The sequence below is a fragment of the Mizuhopecten yessoensis genome, unplaced genomic scaffold (assembly GCF_002113885.1).
Source record: "Mizuhopecten yessoensis strain PY_sf001 unplaced genomic scaffold, ASM211388v2 scaffold201, whole genome shotgun sequence".
NCBI classification, from domain to species: Eukaryota; Metazoa; Mollusca; class Bivalvia; order Pectinida; family Pectinidae; genus Mizuhopecten; species Mizuhopecten yessoensis.
Window position 1 is genome coordinate 72,009 of NW_018403428.1, and position 20,926 is coordinate 92,934.

General features: G+C 39.1%; 1 protein-coding gene across 5 annotated transcripts in view; it reads right to left on the reverse strand.

Moving 5' to 3' along the window:
• Nucleotides 1-20,926, reverse strand: part of LOC110459909 (neuroglian-like) — a 156,424-nt gene that overhangs the window by 68,687 nt on the left and 66,811 nt on the right. For all 5 annotated transcript variants that reach the window (XM_021512540.1, XM_021512727.1, XM_021512875.1 and 2 more), the window contains one exon: nucleotides 3,594-3,709. The gene's annotated coding sequence lies outside the window, so the exon portion shown is untranslated. The remainder of the gene's footprint in view (nucleotides 1-3,593; nucleotides 3,710-20,926) is intronic.

Here is a 20,926-nt window from a genome sequence, read left to right on the forward strand (position 1 = left end):
ACATGGGATGTGTGATCTTGTAGTTGTGCCATCCCCATATTGACTCCTATACTAGCATCACATACAGTATGGGTCTAAGTCTCCTAATGAGATGTGTGTTGGCAGTAATACAGAGTTAATATGACATGGCCAGATTATCTGGGATACCACAACCATACAATAGTTTACAATGAATGATCAATTTCCATAGACCATAAACCTCTCTACATGAGCCTGACCATAAACTGACCAGCCCTAATGTTTCCAAACAATCAAGCATGGTAAATTAACGTGTAATTACTGGAGCTAAGTTCCAATGATTGGTCAGTCACACTCGGTCTGTGTGACCATAGTTTGACCACAGGAGATCAGTGGAGGGTCTAGCTAACTTGCCACAAGCAATTAGTAGGTTCAGGCTCTGGACCAATATCTGGACTCTGGTCAGGGTGTTGTTAGCAGTGTCCAGAACACTTCACTGACCGAAGTTGTGTAGTAGGTTGATGATTCAATTAACACTTGTTATAGCTGTTAATTGGTAGGTAAAGGTAGTTCTGTATAATAAACCAGAAGTCCAATAAATGTATTACCACATCCTAGGTGTGGCATGTGAAAATAAATAGAATTAACAGGAAAGAGAGTAGTGTGCTTCCATCAGGGATCAAACCCACGACCCCATATACTTCCTAGTCAGACGTTCTACCACTAAGCTAAAGGGAAATTTCCTCTAGAATGAAGCTTGAAGGCGACCGTTATCCTACGTACAATACAAATCTGCCACGGATTATTTGTATGTCAGAAATAAGTGAATTTATGAGAATTTCTCTATAGTTCATTTGGTTGAGTGTAAGACTGGTAAACCAGAGATCCGGGTTCAACTCCTGTTGGAAGCATTGAAAATAGAATAATCTCTGTTTCATACAGTGTATGTGTCTTAACTGTGATATGACCACAGTGAAACATTCCCCACTCGGTATATTATCAGTATATCACCAGTGTATTGGGACTTCCATGTTCTTTTCTTTCTGCTGTGCTTCTCGAGGCACCCATCTTCCTATGAACCTGGCTGTTGTGAGGAAGTTACCCCCCCCCCCCCCTTCTGATACAAGCAATCATTAGACTATCACTCTCTTATGACTGTACCATCAAACAAACAACTTGAGGTTTTACTTGTTAAATTCTAGGCAGATTTCAGTGCTGATTAATGGTATTCTAACGTTATTAAAATACCTTCTACATCTTGAATCTATTAACTGTTTGAGGACTTAATGTGCAAAATTGCTGCAGTAAATGAAATGCCAGTAGCTTCATTAAGACATCTGGTTATCATAGGGAGGATGATGGAATGATTCAACACTTCTCATGTTTTTAGTTAACACTCAAACATCTGCTATATAACAATGAGACAGTGGACCATCTCACATGTAAAAAGGTCTATGAGACATTGGATCATTTTACATGTTCACCTTTGAGTCAGGTGACCTAAAGCCTTGACCATGTTAACCTTTGAGTCAGGTGACCTAAAGCCTTGACCATGGTCACCTTTAAGTCAGGTGACCTAAAGCCTTGACCATGTTCACCTTTGAGTCAGGTGACCTAAAGCCTTGACCATGTTCAACTTTGAGTCAGGTACGTGACCTAAAGCCTTGACCATGTTCACCTTTGAGTCAGGTGACCTTAAGCCTTGACCATGTTCACCTTTGAGTCAGGTGACCTAAACCCTTGAAGAGGAACGGGCGATGGACACTGCACCATGTACATAAGGTTGACAGGCACTTAATGTCAGGTGAGCTGAAAATTGGTATCAAGCCAGAAAATGTCTGAAAGACCTAAATGTCCTGTATTTAGTATCTTATAAAAAATAATCTATAAATAGTAACAGTGACCTTGGCCTTGACCTTTGTACAGTAAAATGAAGTTTGATCAAAGTCTATAAAAAAATCTAGTCATTTGAAAAATGTCGATGAAATATTAACAACTAACAATTCTATATATAGTAACAGAGACCTTGGCCTTGACTTTGGAATCTTGAAATGCAAATTCATTCAATGCATTCTCATACTTTTACTTTGTGTAAAGTTAGATCAAAACAAGTTAGTGAATGAAGCAGCGTGAGAGATTCATGTAACTCTCAATCAGGATTGGATGTTATGGGACAGGATAGGTAAGACACGATCGGACAGGATAGGTAAGACATGATCGGACAGGATAGGTAAGACATGATCGGACAGGGTAGGTAGGACACGATCGGACAGGATAGGTAGGATGGGACAGAATATGAGGGGCAAGAAGGATATATGCTCTCCCATAAAATGTTGGGGGCATAAAAAAAAGTGATCTTTTTATGACCTTGACCTTCAGAGTCTGTAGCTTTACTTTTCTCCTTAACATCTGAAGAAAGGTCTTTTTGTTCTAGACAGACAGACATAAATAGCAAAGGGATAGCAATTTTCCATTCAAAGCAAAAGAAAAGCAAGCAAAATTATTTGTAAGGATTGAGTACAACTTTGAATTCTAAGTTAACATCTTGTAAAGTTTAATAAATAGCTCGGAACTGATTAGCCGAGATAGACTTTAACAGCCTTTTTTATGACAATGCTATACAAGCACATACATCCTAGCACCTGTGCCAAATTACCGCCGTGTTTAAAACACCATCATTACATGTTTCCTTTAGATTTTGTTTTTTATATTACTTTCACCCTCCAAAGTTTAATTATGAATCATTCTATCTTTCACAATCTGGGTCAGACCATTATTGCTGAAGGGCTGACAAGGTGTACACTAGGGCGTGTCTATACATCACCTCACACCCATTAAATACCCCAATATTGAAAATCTGTGTCAAACGGACAGAAACCTGGAAGCAATTTAGGTTGATTCCTCAAAAAAGGCAATCTCAAAAACGAAACCACATTATCAAAATTTCCAGCTCGACTGGAACCCAGACCACACTAGACCCTAACTCATACGAAACAACAACTTTAGACGAGTTTGTTTGGGCATCTTTAATAGATCTACTGCACTTGTTGTTAACTGAGCTGTATTATGAAGCAATATGACTTGTTGGATATTGTTGATTCCTATCCGTATTATAACTGATATACACATTAATACCCACACAAAGCAGCTTAGTTGAGGATAGAACTGCTGACGACATGTGGCTACACACTATAGCTACAGCTTGTGTTCCTAACATACCTCTTATGCAACATAGCAGATCAAAATGTGTTGCGTCTGTGACAGCTGTCAAAGGCTCAGTGTATAGAGCCAGGACAGTCAGCAGAGTATCAAGTCTACATTCTCAACATACATGTTGGGATATATCCTAGGCATTACGTATTCTGTAAGATTTATCGCAGAGTTTACCCTATGTTTGTAGGGCAGACCTTGATTGGGATTCCAACACACCTCAAAGCGAGGCGACTATTATGCATGCGTTTATCTACATGCACTTGTGGGGCTGATCAAGTCATGCCTTTGAGCGGAGATATCCACAAAAAAACACCTAATACAACCATGAAATTCTAACATCTGTAGATCATGATCACAAAGGAGTTATAAAAGATCTCTTGATTATTTTTTTGTAAATAATGATTAAAAAGTCGATTACTTACGTAAATCCTTTTGTGAATGGCCAGATGTTGGTGTGACAGTGTTCTGAAGATCTGCCACACTCAGCGTCAGTGCTTCCCATTAACTAGACCCTCACACATCTATGGAGGAGGGAGGCCTGTTGGAGATACAAACAGATAGAACATGTTTGATATGTCACTTTTTCTTTCATTACGTTCAAATATACATTCTTCCAACATGGACAGGGAACTTTAGAGTTCGCCTCCCTGCAGGATCAGGGTCTATCATCAGTAAAAAAAAATATTTTTTTATTTTTAACGATATCATATGTAGTGCTATTTTAGACAGAAAGGGAGATGGTCTGCAGAGGTTCAAACATATTATACACAACACTTTTTCTTTAACATGTAGAGGAAATTTTATTAAAAGGTTAGTTTCAGTGCATGATTAGGATTTCATTGACATTGTCATCGTTTTTGGATATGAAAAAAGGGTGCCATTGTTACGAGGTTTCGATTAAGGTAAGATTTCAGAACTATTGCCAATGTGAAGAATGTACACACCAAGATCAGTTTGAAGGGTCACAACGCTAACATTTCTATACCAAGATCAGTTTGAAGGGTCACAATGCGAACATTTCTACACCAAGATCAGTTTGAAGGGTCACATCGCTAACATTTCTACACCAAGATCAGCTTGAAGGGTCACAACGCAAACATTTCTACACCAAGATCAGTTTGAAGGGTCACAACGTGAACATTTCTACACCAAGATCAGTTTAAAGGGTCACAACGCTAACATTTCTACACGCAAAAATGTACACACCAAGATCAGTTTAATGGTCACAACGCGAACATTTCTACACGCAAAAACTGCCACTTACTGTGGAGAGGAATGTTACAGGATCCTTACTTTAGAAAAACACTGTACTACACACAATTACTACACTCCTGTTTTACCCACCCAAGATCTGAGAAGCCATGTAAGCTTTTTTTCCTAACAATATTTTGATAGTTGGACCACAGTTTACAGGATGGAGATGAAAGGGAAGGCACACACATAAAGAGGCTTAATATTGTATTATCTACTGACATTTGAAGAGCATCAAAGTGTTGTCATGACACTGACGTTCATCCCGACAACAGCTGGTAGAATTAGCCAGGAATGTTGGGGGTGATGGTAACTATTGTGAAGACTAGTGGATTCCTGAACTGTCTGGCCCCTCCAATACACCATGCTCTGTCACCCCCAGACAGACTTTATCTGTCCCCCAGTATACTGTTTGATGGCTGCCTATAAGATCAGGAGTTTTCTGTAGAGATGGCAGTGATGCTTCATGACCCTTGTATACCACTTCTAAACTCTCTTTAGCCATGCTGTACCTCCTATGTAGAGATTTAAGGAAGATTAAATAAATAAAATGAAATATACAACATTTGATATAGCGCCCTATCTAGCTAGCTAACATAAGCCACTCTAAAGCACTTTACAGTACATATACAATTTTAATACAGTCAATACAATTAGCATATATATTNTAATCAACACAATATTGAGGAATTCTGTGCTTCCACTCCATCTGTCTGTAGCCCTTCCCTCTCTGCCCCTCCCCACCCCTGTTCTTCTTCTTCTTCTTCTTCTGTCAAAGAACAGTCCTCCTAGTGAATGGGTAGAACAGAATTAATTCTGTGCTTCCACTCTACTCTCTGTAACCAGACTTTTTGTGTGGAGATTGATGAGGATTGGAGCATTTTTCTGGATTTGTCCTCATCAATCTATATTTTTGTTTAGACCTATTGTGTCCTTTGTCTGGTGACCGTTTATTATCAGGTACAGGGTTGAGACAAAGTCAATACCCNATAATTCTGTGCATCCACTCCATCTCTCTGTAGCCCTTTCCCCTCTACCCCTCCCCACCCCTCTTCTTCTTCTTCTTCTGTCAAAGTACAGTCCTCCTAGTGAATGGGTAGAACAGAATTAATTCTATGCTTCCACTCCATCTGTCTGTAGCCCTTCCCCCTCTATCCCTCCCCACCCCTGTTCTTCTTCTGTCAAAGTACAGTCCTCCTAGTGGATGGGTAGAACAGAATTAATTCTGTGCTTCCACTCTCCTCTCTGTAACCAGACTTTTTGTGTGGAGATTGATGAGGATTGGACCATTTTACTGGATTTGTCCTCATCAATCTATATTTTTGTTTTGACCAATTGTGTCCTTTGTCTAGTGACCGTTTATTATCAGGTACAGGGTTGAGACAAAGTCAATACCCACCCAATAAACCAACGAACAAGGCATCTATCTTGGAGAGTGCAGCAAAGCAATGAAAGTACACACACATGTATTGTACCACAACATAATTTCAACCTGCCAAGTTTAAGCCCTCTGGCCTTTAAAACTGAATTTGTTAATTGATAAATTTACCCTCTTGTTGTTTTTAAAAAGTGAACTTATTTCCCACATTTGTTTCCTGTGTTGATTAACAAGCTGGAAACGTTCTCGTTTTACAATTAGCACTGTAGTCAGTTAGCCTGGGGAAAGAAACTTCCCACTATACACTACCAGTTTATTACAGCTTGGTTAAGTGGAGCATTTGGGGTTAAGTACCTTGCTCCATGACACGAACTGGGAAGGTGCCCACTCAAGGGGGAACAGCAAAACCCTTAATTCTCTGGACAGTGGCAGCAAATCATTAGGTCTCACACACTCAAATAAGAGTACTTGACTAAACACATTTACTTGATGTTACATTCGTTTCTCACCACAACTTGCTTAATCCTATATAATGTCTGCCATACCTATTCTACAACATCAACTTATGCATACATATACATATGTTCTCTATGACACCATCTTACACATTTATGTATGCTATGACACCACAGGGACCAATCCAGCCTTATTTTTTTACCGTTTATCGGTAAATTTCCCCTCGAGATAGAAATTCCCCTTTCCCCTAAAATTCCCCACAAGGCTTGTTAAAAGTTCCCCAAATGACACTAAAAAGTCCCCTTCTCAAAGATTTCTTTTCCCCCAACCAAAATAGATAAAAACAGTTCCAAAAGTAGCAAGAAATATGTTCAAGTTTTGTACTCGCGATCTGACGATATCACACACACGCTGTACTTAAGAGTCTAGAGAATTCAGAACGTCGTGGTCCGAGGTGCGTTCGATCTGCGAAAACACTTAAAATCAGTGTTACGGGGACGGCAAAACGGTAAAACTCTGTCGAACGCACCTGCCGTGATACAAACATATTAATGACCGGGATGCTTCAAGCTTTTAAGTGACGTCTCCAACGTAAACAACAACCTAATCATGTCTCACAAAGCGGGATATTATGTTAAAAGACTCACAAGTGACAGGGTTTATTTTTTTATGAATAATTCTAATCAAATATTATCTTGTTTATGTTCCATGTTGAGTCTTGCTGTATTATTAACTTATTTACTTATGTTAGTCCCAGTCAAAAGTAAAATATTATCTTGTTTTTGTTCCATGTTGAGTCTTGTTGTATTATTCACTTATGTTAGTCCCAGTCAAAATGTCAGTGTACAATATTGCACAGNTGTACTCGCGATCTGACAATATCACACACGTGCTGTACTTAGAGTCTAGAGAATTCAGAACGTCGTGGTCCAAGGTGCGTTCGATCTGCGAAAACGCTTAAAATCAGTGTTACGGGGACGGCAAAACAGCAAAACTCTGTCGAACGCACCTGCCGTGATACAAACATATTAATGACCGGGATGCTTCAAGCTTTTAAGTGACGTCTCCGACGTAAACAACAACCTAATCATGTCTCACAAAGCGGGATATTACGTTAAAAGACTCACAAGTGACAGGGTTTATTTTTTTTATGAATAATTCTAGTCAAATATTATCTTGTTTTTGTTCCATGTTGAGTCTTGCTGTATTATTAGCTTATTTACTTATGTTAGTCCCAGTCAAAAGTAAAATATTATCTTGTTTTTGTTCCATGTTGAGTCTTGCTGTATTATTAACTTATTTACTTATGTTAGTCCCAGTCAAAAGTAAAATATTATCTGGTTTTTGTTCCATGTTGAGTCTTGTTGTATTATTTACTTATGTTAGTCCCAGTCAAAAATGTCAGTGTACAATATTGCACAGCCTCATTCCATGTTTCTAGTCATATCATGAAGTCATAAACGTTAAAAAATAAAAATAATTCCTTAAATGAATGATTCTTGTCATTTATTTTTTAATGTTGTTGTAATAATCTGAACTAAATTTTAAAGATTTGATTTCTTAAAAGTCCTAAAAAGCCATCTCATTGCATCTACGAATGTAAAAAATATTTGGGGGAGACCCCCCGTACCCCCCTTACGAGAAGGGGGCTATGCCCCCCTCTGATGCTCTCCCCCTGGCTCTTGCCTTCTGCACTCGATCAGAGGCCTTCGGCCTACCATTTTCCCCCACAACACTAAAAAGGGTACACTTCCCCAAATCCTGCATTGGTCCCTGCAACAACTTACACATTTATGTATGCTATGACACCAACATACACATTTATGTATGCTATGACACGTACTTACACATTTATGTATGCTATGACACCAACTTACACATTTATGTGGAGATGATGGTAGATGTGACCCATTAAGGGGGGGGGGGTAGTAGTGGAGATGATGGTAGATGTGACCCAGTAGGGGGGGGCAGGGGGTAGTAGTGGAGATGATGGTAGATGTGACCCAGTAGGGGAGGGGGGGGGGGGTAGTAGTGGAGATGATGGGAGATGTGACCCAGTAGGGAGGGGGAGGAGTAGTGGAGATGATGGTAGATGTGACCCAGTAGGGAGGGGGAGCAGTAGTGGAGATGATGGTAGATGTGACCCAGTAGGGAGGGGGAGCAGTAGTGGAGATGATGGTAGATGTGACCCAGTAGGGGGGGGGGAGTAGTAGGGGAGATGATGGTAGATGTGACCCAGTAGGGGGGGGCAGGGAGTAGTAGTGGAGATGATGGGAGATGTGACCCAGTAGGGAGGGGGAGGAGTAGTGGAGATGATGGTAGATGTGACCCAGTAGGGAGGGGGAGGAGTAGTGGAGATGATGGTAGATGTGACCCAGTAGGGGAGGGGGGGGGGAGTAGTAGTGGAGATGATGGTAGATGTGACCCAGTAGGGAGGGGGAGTAGTAGTGGAGATGATGGTAGATGTGACCCAGTAGGGGAGGGGGGGGGGAGGAGTAGTGGAGATGATGGTAGATGTGACCCAGTAGGGAGGGGGAGTAGTAGTGAAGATGATGGTAGATGTGACCCAGTAGGGGGGGGGAGTAGTAGTGGAGATGATGGTAGATGTGACCCAGTAGGGGGGGGCAGGGGGTAGTAGTGGAGATGATGGTAGATGTGACCCAGTAGGGAGGGGGAGTAGTAGTGAAGATGATGGTAGATGTGACCCAGTAGGGGAGGGGGGGGGGAGGAGTAGTGGAGATGATGGTAGATGTGACCCAGTAGGGGAGGGGGGGGGGGGTAGTAGTGGAGATGATGGGAGATGTGACCCAGTAGGGAGGGGGAGGAGTAGTGGAGATGATGGTAGATGTGACCCAGTAGGGGAGGGGGGGGGGGGTAGTAGTGGAGATGATGGGAGATGTGACCCAGTAGGGAGGGGGAGGAGTAGTGGAGATGATGGTAGATGTGACCCAGTAGGGAGGGGGAGCAGTAGTGGAGATGATGGTAGATGTGACCCAGTAGGGGAGGGGGGGGGGAGTAGTAGTGGAGATGATGGTAGATGTGACCCAGTAGGGAGGGGGAGCAGTAGTGGAGATGATGGTAGATGTGACCCAGTAGGGAGGGGGAGGAGTAGTGGAGATGATGGTAGATGTGACCCAGTAGGGAGGGGGAGTAGTAGTGGAGATGATGGTAGATGTGACCCAGTAGGGGGGGGCAGGGAGTAGTAGTGGAGATGATGGTAGATGTGACCCAGTAGGGAGGAGAGTATGATTCCTCAACATGGATGGCTACCAAACACACAGACAATGACTAATTAGGCTGCATGTTAATTTCATTACTAATTGCTTCCAATTAGCNTGACCCAGTAGGGGGGAGAGTATGATTCCTCAACATGGATGGCTACCAAACACACAGACAATGACTAATTAGGCTGCATGTTAATTTCATTACTAATTGCTTCCAATTAGCAGCAGTGCTACCTCGGCTGATAACAGAGAGTGCAGGTGATACATGTTCTCCATGGCCTGTGACACCATTACAGCCTGCAGTCATCAATAATTCACACCAAGATAGATGCTTTTGTAATGTTTATTGATGATTTCAGTTATTGGTTAAATATTCAAATTTAGATGTTATTACCACATGTTTTAGTGTAAAAGGTAATGAACGACTCTCAAGGACAATGTTATGTAAAAAAAATCAGAGTCGGGGGGAAACAAACAAGTTTTCAATGTAATCATGAATCACAATCTAACAAAAAGACAAAAGAAGCAGAAAATGAAACAAAAGGCCAAGGGGGGGGGGGTTCAACCTGGATAGAAAACTACCAACCCGGAGAGAAAGCTACCAACCTGGAGATTAACTACCAACCTGGAGAGATAGTATTGCTTGCCTGATTTTATTGGATTTCTGAATTAGAGAAGAAGTCAAAAATCATGTCCAGCAAAGGATCAACCTGGAGAGATAACTACCAACCTGGAGAGATAACTATCAACCTGGAGAGATAACTACCAACCTGGAGAGATAACTACCAACCTAGAGAGATAGCTACCAACCCGGAGAGAAAGCTGCCATCCCGGAGAGATAACTACCAACCTGGATAGATAACTTCCAACCAGGAGAGAAAGCTACCACCCTGGAGAGATAACTACGAACCTGGAGAGATAACTGCCAACCTGGAGAGTTAGCAACCAACCCGGAGAGATAAACTACCAACCTGGAGCGATAAACTACCAACCTGGTGAGATAACTACTAACCTGGATAGATAACTACCAACCTGGAGAGATAGCTACCAACCTGGAGAGATACCTACCAACCTGGATAGATAACTACCAACCCGGAGAGAAAGCTACCAACCTGGAGAGATAAACTACCAACCTGGAGAGATAACTACTAACCTGGAGAGATAACTACCAACCTGGAGAGATAACTACCAACCTGGAGAGATAGCTACCAACCTGGAGAGATAACTACCAACCTGGAGAAATAACTACCAACCTGGAGAGATCGCTACCAACCTGGAGAGATAACTACCAACCTGGAGAGATAGCTACCAACCTGGAGAGATAGCTACCAACCTGGAGAGATATTTTTGAGCTCGAAATACTCGATAGTGAAGCGGACATAAAACCTATCAATCAATTAACAGAGCATAATCTTTAATTGTCCTTAACTGTTCATCCCTAAAGACACATTTGAACTCTTACAATTTAAAGGTTGGACTAGTTCATTATGCAATTTCAGGGATGAATTAGTTAACGATGTTGTTATTTTGTGGGTGGAATTAAATCAACATTTATCATTAACAAGGGAGACAAATCGTCCTTATTTGTTAAGCTGTTTAATGTCAAAATATAATTTCAGCTTGTTTTATATGCTACACTCTTGGTTTAGAATGATCTCATTTTTGGTGACTGTACGTCGAGTGATGTAATTCATGTGGCTAGACTTAATTTCACACCAGTGTAACACATATTAGCATATATCTATATATGGTTTGTATATACAAAAAATCATATTTATTGGAATAATTGTTTGGCAACCAACTGAAGTCTGCATCTACATGAAGTCAACAGACACGTGTATACAACAATATCTGAGCGTAAATGTCAGCGGGCCAGTCAACCCTTTCACCACCGTAGACCATAATAGACTCATCCAGATCAATGCATGGGAGAGTCTACTAAAGTTGCACAGGGGTGATAGGGTTAAAGCTCAACTGATTGACCCCTTGGTTTGGTACTGAAGAAGCTGATGCGTCACTTTGTGGGGTCAAACTTCTTGTATCTCCCCCGAACCATTTCTCTATTAGGGATTCTTATCCCACTGTTGTTTGTATATGTATACAGCTACCTCCCCTTAATTTGTTTAAGATAGAACTGCAGCCAGTTTGTGCTAGGACACTTTCATTGATCAGCTAGCTCAGTTGGTATAACAATCTGAGGTCCAGGTTTGAATCCTGATTTAGCTCTCCTGAACTTTTACACTTAACAATGTAGAACACTATATGTTGTCAATTTAACTTTTCTTTTTCATAAAAGTCCTGCAAGATATGATTTTCTTTTGATCTATTAAAGCTGAATTCATGCTGGGAAAACAGTTTCCAACAGGTAATTATAGTTTTTGGTAGTGGTAAGAGGAACCTTAAGATGAGTCAACAAAAGCAGTTTCTTACCATTGGTAAATCAGGTGGTAAAAGGGCAGGTCACTCTAAGTGACATACCTCCCTATCCAGGAGGGAGACTCCTGAACTTTTACCCTTAAATTCAGTGTTTTTATACCCACTGTATTTTCTAAACTATTCCTATATTCCAAGATCACCTCAAAGAACAACTCAAAAAATGTTGTATTAAAGCATTTTTTTTGTCTCTAAATACACCCATGTTATTAATGTTTTAATTTTGAAAATGCAGAATATCTCCAATTAATTCAAAAAGTTGGCAAGTATGACTGAGGTTTTGAGAAGTAAAATCTGCCTTGAAAGTGTTATCCATCAGGTCAATACAAATGGCTGGGACATACATTTATCTTCTTCTCAAAGATAAAAGCCATGCAAACTCTATATTACCCTGTTTGCCATGCATGCATAAGTTCGGACAGTTTTATATTAACGATCGGTAGCCTTCCATATGAGCTGTATCTGTATCCAATAGGCCCTCACATTGATTATGTATGAATTCTGTTTTTTATTTATATTGATTCGCAGCATCACTGCAAAATTATGTAGGAACACTGGCATTATTTACATAATGTAGTCTATAGCTCATTAAAACTGGTCGAGACAAAGGTCCTGACCAGTAAAACAGTGACCTCCTGTTGCTGGTCAATAAAGCCAGGCACTATAATACACTAGAGAGTGACCCTAACTGTGGGATAAGGGGCGATTCAATTGACAAGTCTGTTCAAATCCGAGTCATTCCGATCGGTCTGGACAAAATAGCTCTGCAATATTCATGATTGCGTATAAACGAAATTTCCCTGGTCGTGCTACCCTGTAAATATTTCATAAAAGCTTGTCTCCTTTCATGACCGTTTTGTTGGTTACTAAGCAAACAAAGGATCAATCCTGATGAAACCATTTAATTACTGTTTTATTAGACAGTATGGTCTACTCAGGACATCATCATATCTCCGGCCAAATTACATGGGTTTTGCAACCTGGAATGATCAGTATTGATTTCTGTGGCGTATATTGTGGGGCCTGATGGGTAATGTTAGCTTCAGCCATCTTTGAGTTTAGAATCGCCTACGTAGCCGAGGCCGGCCAATATTGTCATCTGTCACACTTTTGGTCTATTCTGCTGTAAACTTTAAGTAATAGATGTCTGGGGTGACCTCCCCTTTTTATGTACGAGGACCATGTCGGTATATACACATATATCATTGAACACGGCAGCTTCAGTACCGTTTTGTAGAATAAAATATTAGATACATATATTTGTAGGATAAAATCCTAGATACATATATTTGTAGGATAAAATCCTAGATACATATATTTGTAGAATAAAATACTAGATACATATTTCTATTTCAAAATACGTTACCACAGTCATTATAATGCATATNTAGGATAAAATCCTAGATACATATATTTATAGGATAAAATCCTGGATACATATATTTGTAGAATAAAATCCTAAATACATATATTTGTAGGATAAAATCCTAGATAGATATATAGGCTAGCTCTACATCCCAGTAATAGAGATATCTAGGGCCTCTGATTTAGCTTATCATGGCCGTATTACTGCCCTATTTATATGTAAATATATACAGGATGTAGCTGATCCATCAGAAGCCACAACACACTATTAAATGCCTCATTGAAAACCTTACAGAGCTGGAACACTAATACAAGTATTCACTCTACATTTATATACCTCACACACGTTTATTGTTTCAAATATTTATATTTACTTTTCTGCTGAGATTCAATATATAAACAATAAAATGAGAAACTGTATACATAGGACTATGAATGCCGTGTTGTCAGTGTCATTTTCACACTTCTCCTGCCATCTCATGTTATTTGAGACCATCATAAAAAGTAAACATTTTGATGGTGTTTAACTTTTCCAAAAAACATCTTTTCTACAGACATTGTAAATTACAAGGAAATACTGATGTTTTTATCTTTTAAATTCATAAAATAAATATTCAAGTTACAACTCTGGTGAATTTTGTTGGTTGATAAAAAAATAAATCTATTTCAATCACATTAAAAATCAAGTCGATGGAAAACTTAGTTGTCTAAGTGTTTCATACTAGTACATACAGTAACCTCCCCTTAACTTATTCACCCCTTTTTTATTGGTAGACACGTAAGGTTCAGTTTATCCACCATCTTTGATTATTCAGACATCAATATCGTAAATTTGCGCGTATAGTGCACACTTTTTTAGGTAAATATTGTCATGTCAAAAAGGGGGTGCACACTATATGCAGGAACAAGTCATTCTTGGGTTATCGTTTTCGAGTTTCAGGTCCGCCATATTGTATTACCTCCCTTTAAATAGTTTTGTTTGGAGTCGTCGGTCATATATGATAGATTGAAGATAACAAAAACAACATAATTTTTACCTACTCTAAAATTATTAAAATCGGTAATCTGTTGTCATGACTGCTGATTTGGCGACAAACACTAGCTGGGCACAGGTAACATTTTAACAGGTAAGTTGACTGGAGGGCATAACCACCGACCGTCTGATCCCGGACAATATAGGCTAGGTACAGAGCTGCCAACCTTAGAGATTAAGAAATAGTAATCTGCGATCGCTTTTTTACAAACATGTATTCATTACCTTTTATTGTTTTTCTAGTGCCTTGGAAGTCGCACTTTTAGCCCTTTTCAAAAATTAATAAATTAATTTCCTTTTTTTCCTAGGAGAAACGTCTTCTTGCCCGTCCAGTTTGACACGTTTTTCCGCCATTTTACTTCATCTACAAACGTCCTTTTCACATTGAATTAACTCCAGCCTATCTCGAGAATCGATGCAAACGCACGTGTGTATCTGATTTGCGATTATAATACTGAAAACGGACATCGGGACCGGATTACGGCGAAACTAACAAAAAAACGGAAAAATTCTGGATTTTTAAAAAAAAACGTAATTTTACTTGGAAAATCGTACTAGCGTAATTCAGACCTCAAAATCGTAATAATTGCGCCTAAATCGTAAGAGTTGGCAGCTCTGTAGGTAGGATCGCCATGCTTCAGTGAAAATTATTGACACTTCTCAACACCACAGCTAATACAAATTACAATGCAGTAATTAGCTAACACTCCATCAGAGCTAACACTCTATCAGTGATTACAGATTAACAATAGCTCTACTGCAATTTAATTGAAATTATTTGCAGTCACGATCGAGGGACTGTGTTGTTTTCACTCAAACATGTGCCGTGGCGTGAAGCCCTACTGCACTGTTAGAACTACAGGCTGATTTGACCGTAAAGGGATTATAAAAAAATATGTTTATACTAGAATCGTGGACATTCAATACATCCCCTTCAAATCTACACATAGAGAAAAAACTAATAGCAGAAAACACTATTTTTATGATGCTTCATTTTAAAATGTATAAATAATTTGATCACTTAGTGTTGGACGCGAGATGAACATGAAAGTGAGCCGGGAAAAACATGCACACTAGGCTTAGCGATTTGGTAAAAAAAAAAAACATGGAACAGAGCCTATAATTGAAACACTACATTTTTATTATTATGGGAAAACCGCTGAGATGTCGAAACATAAGTTGATCGGCAATTCTCTGTTAATTTCGTTAATTTCTGCAGGATTTGTCCATCATCCACTCGTTCCAAGCGGTACGGAGGGAGAGCTTCATGGGACTGTCACTCCAATAAATCAATCGTTAATTAATCGGCGTTATAAACACCAAGCTACCTTTGATTCTACTTTTCCAGTTTAAAACCGGTTACTTTCATGATTTTTTTAAAATCACATTTTTTTCCCGTTTTTTTTCCTTTCAAATCTGACCCCAAAAAACATACCTGCGTACCATACCCGAGTGCGCACTTTACCCGCAAATTTACGGTATTTTTTGGTATTTTATTACTACACAAACTTCCAGGCTGAGGACAAAAAAGTATTACATTGTAATAGTTTTGTTACTATTTGTATTTTTTCGTTTCTTTTCAACATTTTATATAACACAAGTAAAACAATATATATTACAGGTTACAAAGAGCAGACTAGCTGAACCCAACAGAGGCATATATATATATATGGTTTTGATAAACATTTGGTCACGCAGTATAAAAGACAAATATTTATATTGTGACAAACTGATCGAGGTTTGGATAATTGAAAGTTTTGATATTCAGGGTTCAAACGATTGGCAGTTGAGGGTGACAGTGCCTTTTGTCACCCTAAAGAATACCACTATCAGCTGGGACAGCAGCAGCAGCAGCCTCTAATAAATCTATTTTTATTTGATACAATAAAGCTATAATTGAGATTTGACAATGATGATCATATGACTAAATCCCAAGTCAATTCCATCACCAGGAGATTGAAGAAGAAAATTACCAGGCGTACTGAGAGGATTACTCCGTCTTTCATCTTCGTTGGCCTTCACCTTCCATCTCCGACAATAGTTACTTCATGTTTCCCCCTAAGAATATACATATATATCAAGCATGTCAGTTCCTAGGTGATAGCTGAAGTAGCTGTCCGATAATATAGCAAGTGTCTGGTATCAATCTGGTATGTCATGATCATCTCCACTCCATCACACAGAACCTGCTCAATACTAAAGGGTGGCTGTATGTCTACAGTGATATACGAGACATTCTCATGTCTTTCATATCTTACAAGTCATCTTTGATCTTCAATTCTATCACACGCAAATAAAACAATGTCCCCTCATTGAGTTTCACTTATTAATGTTTCTGCATTATTTTGGACATTGTCCTCTTCATCCATATAAGAAAATAATGGAAGTTATCAGTAAGGATCATTAAATAACTCATTCACCCCTGAAGACACTTTTGATCTCTTCCAGTTCAAAGGTTTGAATATTTCATTATGAAATTTCAGGGGTGAATGAGTAACGAAACAGAAATCTGCTTCCTTTGGATAAGATCTTTTCTAACAAGCTTTCCATAAAACCAAGATGCCTCTTTCTCTATTTGTTTAAGAATATGTTAACAGATCTCCTAGCTTTACCTACAGAAGGATTATAAGATTTCTTGTCTTCTTTTTCTACAGTAGATATTTCTGTCTCCTTACCCTACAGAAGATGTTAACAGATCTCCTAGCTTTCCCTACAGAAGAGTTATAAGATTTCTTGTTTCCTTTTTCTACAGTAGATATTTCCATCTCCTTACCCTACAGAAGCGATTCTCTGTCACTTTGAGGTTTAACTCCTACTGGAGTGGTAGGAGCATCTCCCCAGCCACAGAATCTATATATACTCTCAGATACATGTAACCCTACTCTGAGGTCAGCCACACTCAATCAAAGTCAGTCATGCATGGACAATTTGTCCTTACAGGCATGGCAGGGCTTATCGACTGAAGAGGCCTACACCGTTATTACATTACAAAGGTGTTATACATCACACACAAGTATTGGGGAATGGGTGGGGGTCCGTATTGTATGTTATTACAGTAAAGTCTCTACGCTCTTGATAGTTTAGATGACATATATCTAAATCTAAATGTGTCCTTATTTCAGGCCACCAGTTCTTACATACGTGATGGACATACAATGTAACATACTTGCTAATTCTCCCTATTTTGGAGGGAGGAGACTCCCAACTTCAAACCCTAAAATTGAGCATTTTCAACCTGAGTCTGTTAAACTATTCCTAATTTCTAAGATATGATGATTTCATCTGAAGGATTAGTTAGTTTAAAAGGTGCCATTTTCAAGTGTTAATTTTGTCCTTAGTGGTATACACAAACATTTTATTCATGTTTTTAATTTTGGGCACACATGATCTCCCCCATTATAAGTTGGCATGTGTGATGTCAGATCATTCAAATTCATCTACTCACATATTAAAGCATATTCATTAAGCCTTAGAGTTCCATCTTTTTTAGAAAAAGATATCAATTTATAAAGTTTCTCTGAAATTACCCCTCTTGGCCCCTTCAGATCTCCTCAATTTGACCAATAATGAATCTTCTCTTCTAGTGGTTATCCTTTCCTGTTTAAGTCAAAATCAGTTCAGAAATATTTGAAAATTCAAAAATGTACAAATTTCACCAATAGCAAAAGATAGCAAAAGAAATGATAATTATGACCTCTTTTCATAGAGTCAGCTTAAATAAAATCCACTGTAAGATTTTTGTAAAAATGGATGAATGCATTTTCAATTAGCACTTACAAAAATGAACGCTTCCCATAATAGCACTTAAGTTTCTCATAACAGTACTGGTTTGATTAAATCACCCGTCTTACTGATTATAATCACACAATTCTAAAGGTAAGAAATGTAACTTGATGGTCAATATTTAGTTACTCTCACAATTACAGAATAAATATATTTTTATTTACAAACATATATACTTAAGCAAATCGAATTATATATAAAATTGAAAGTAAACTACTTTTGACATAATTGCCTGTACACAAACATCTATGTATGGAGTAAAGGTGAGCTGTGAATAGGTCTCCGCTACAGGGTGTTACACCTGATCTACACTACAGAAAAAGGGTGTTACACCTAATCTACACTACAGAAAAAGGGTGTTACACCTGATCTACACTACAGGAACAGGGTGATCTACACTACAGGAACAGGGTGTTACACCCGATCTACACTACAGAAACAGTGTGTTACACCTGATCTACATTACCGAAACAGGGTGTTACACCTTATCAACACTACAGAAACAGGTGCAAAGTTTATACACAACATTGATCACAGCATAGCCTAAAAGATAATTGTAATAGCAAAGAAAGTTCTTACCAGCCAAAATGTCCAGACTAACATGGTTTCACTTTACTCATCAACAAAAGTGTTCAGATTTACAAGGTCCTTCTGTACCCACATAACCAAAGTATCCACACTAACAATGTTTTACTGTTCATACAAACCAAAGTATCCACATTAACAAGGTTCTACTGTACATACAAACCAAAGTATCCACACTAGCAAGGTTCTACTGTACACACAAACCAAAATATCCACACTAACAAGGTTCTATTGTACCCACAAACCAAAGTATCCAGACTAACAAGGTTCTACTGTACACACAAACCAAAATATCCACACTAACAAGGTTCCACTGTATACACAAACCAAAGTATCCACACTAGCAAGGTTCTACTGTACACACAAACCAAAGTATCCACACTAACAAGGCACTACTGTACCCACAAACCAAAGTATCCACACTAACAAGGTTCTTTATACCTGATCTACACTACAGGAACAGGGTATTACACCTGATCTACATTACAGAAACAGGGTGTTACACCTGATCTACACTACAGGAACAGGGTGTTACGCCTGATCTACACTACAGAAACAGGGGGTTACACCTGATCTTCACTACAGGAATAGGGTCTTACACCTGATCTACATTACAGAAACAGGGAGTTACACCTGATCTACACTACAGAAACAGTGTGTTACACCTGATCTACACTACAGGAACAGGGTGTTACACCTGATCTACACTACAGAAACAGGGTGTTACACCTTATCAACACTACAGAAACAGGTGCAAAGTTTATACACAACATTGATCACAGCATAGCCTAAAAGATAATTGTAATAGCAAAGAAAGTTCTTACCAGCCAAAATGTCCAGACTAACATGGTTTCACTTTACTCATCAACAAAAGTGTTCAGATTTACAAGGTCCTTCTGTACCCACATAACCAAAGTATCCACACTAACAAGGTTTTACTGTACCCACAAACCAAAGTATCCACACTAACAAGGTTCTACTGTACACACAAGGTTCCACAAGGTTTCAAAATACATGTACAAACAAAACCGTCCATTATCATATAAATTAATGTAATACTAGGAGGACACAACCCCTCACAAAATCAAGCAAGAATTATTAGGAGTATCTCAAGAAGATGATATCTACAAAGTCCCAGGTTAACATAGATGTATGTAGGACAAATATATAAATAGTTCCTGTTTACCTGGACAAAGTAACCTCCAATTGAAGGTTTCCTAGCTTACCTGGATTTTACCTGCACACCTCCGAGTGCACCTACGATAACTCAGGTAGTGTGCACAGGTACAGTACATAAATCAAATCATTCCCATTCCACAATCAAATCCTGGTGGTCTTATGTCCGTTAGATTTAGCTAAATTACAAATGGTAGCAGCTGAGGCCATGCAGGTTTGGTCTATAATGAACAGCTGACAACACTCGTAATCTGTTTCTAACTGAGTGAATGTGAAGGCAAACGGAAGAATTGTAAATGATGTCATCAAAAGAAACCAATGTCAATTCAATTTTCTCTAATTTCTTTCAATTTTACAATGAGTTACTAGAAATCAATGGTGCCCAGGTAGACAGCACACAGATGGCAGCTCAAGGCCGACGTCTATGTTAACATAGCACCTGCGGGTACCTAAGTCTCTAAACACAACACAGGGTTAAACATCCTGATAGGGGCTAGGGTTATCTGCTATCTATTACATCCTGATAGGGTCTAGGGTTATCTGCTATCTATTACACCTTGATTGGGGCTAGGGTAATCTGCTATCTATTACATCCTGATAGGGGCTAGGGTTATCTGTTACATCCTGATAGGGACTAGGGTTATCTGCTATCTATAACACCCTGATAGGGGCTAGGGTTATCTGCTATCTATTACATGCTGCAGATAGGGGCTAGGGTTATCTGTTACATCCTGATAGGGGCTAGGGTTATCTATCTATTACATCCTGATAGGGGCTAGGGTTATCTGCTATCTATTACATCCTGATAGGGGCTAGGGTTATCTGTTACATCCTGATAGGGGCTAGGGTTATCTGCTATCTATAACACCCTGATAGGGGCTAGGGTTATCTGCTATCTATTACATGCTGCAGATAGGGGCTAGGGTTATCTGTTACATCCTGATAGGGGCTAGGGTTATCTATCTATTACATCCTGATAGGGGCTAGGGTTATCTGCTATCTATTACATCCTGATAGGGGCTAGGGTTATCTGTTACATCCTGATAGGGGCTAGGGTTATCTGCTATCTAT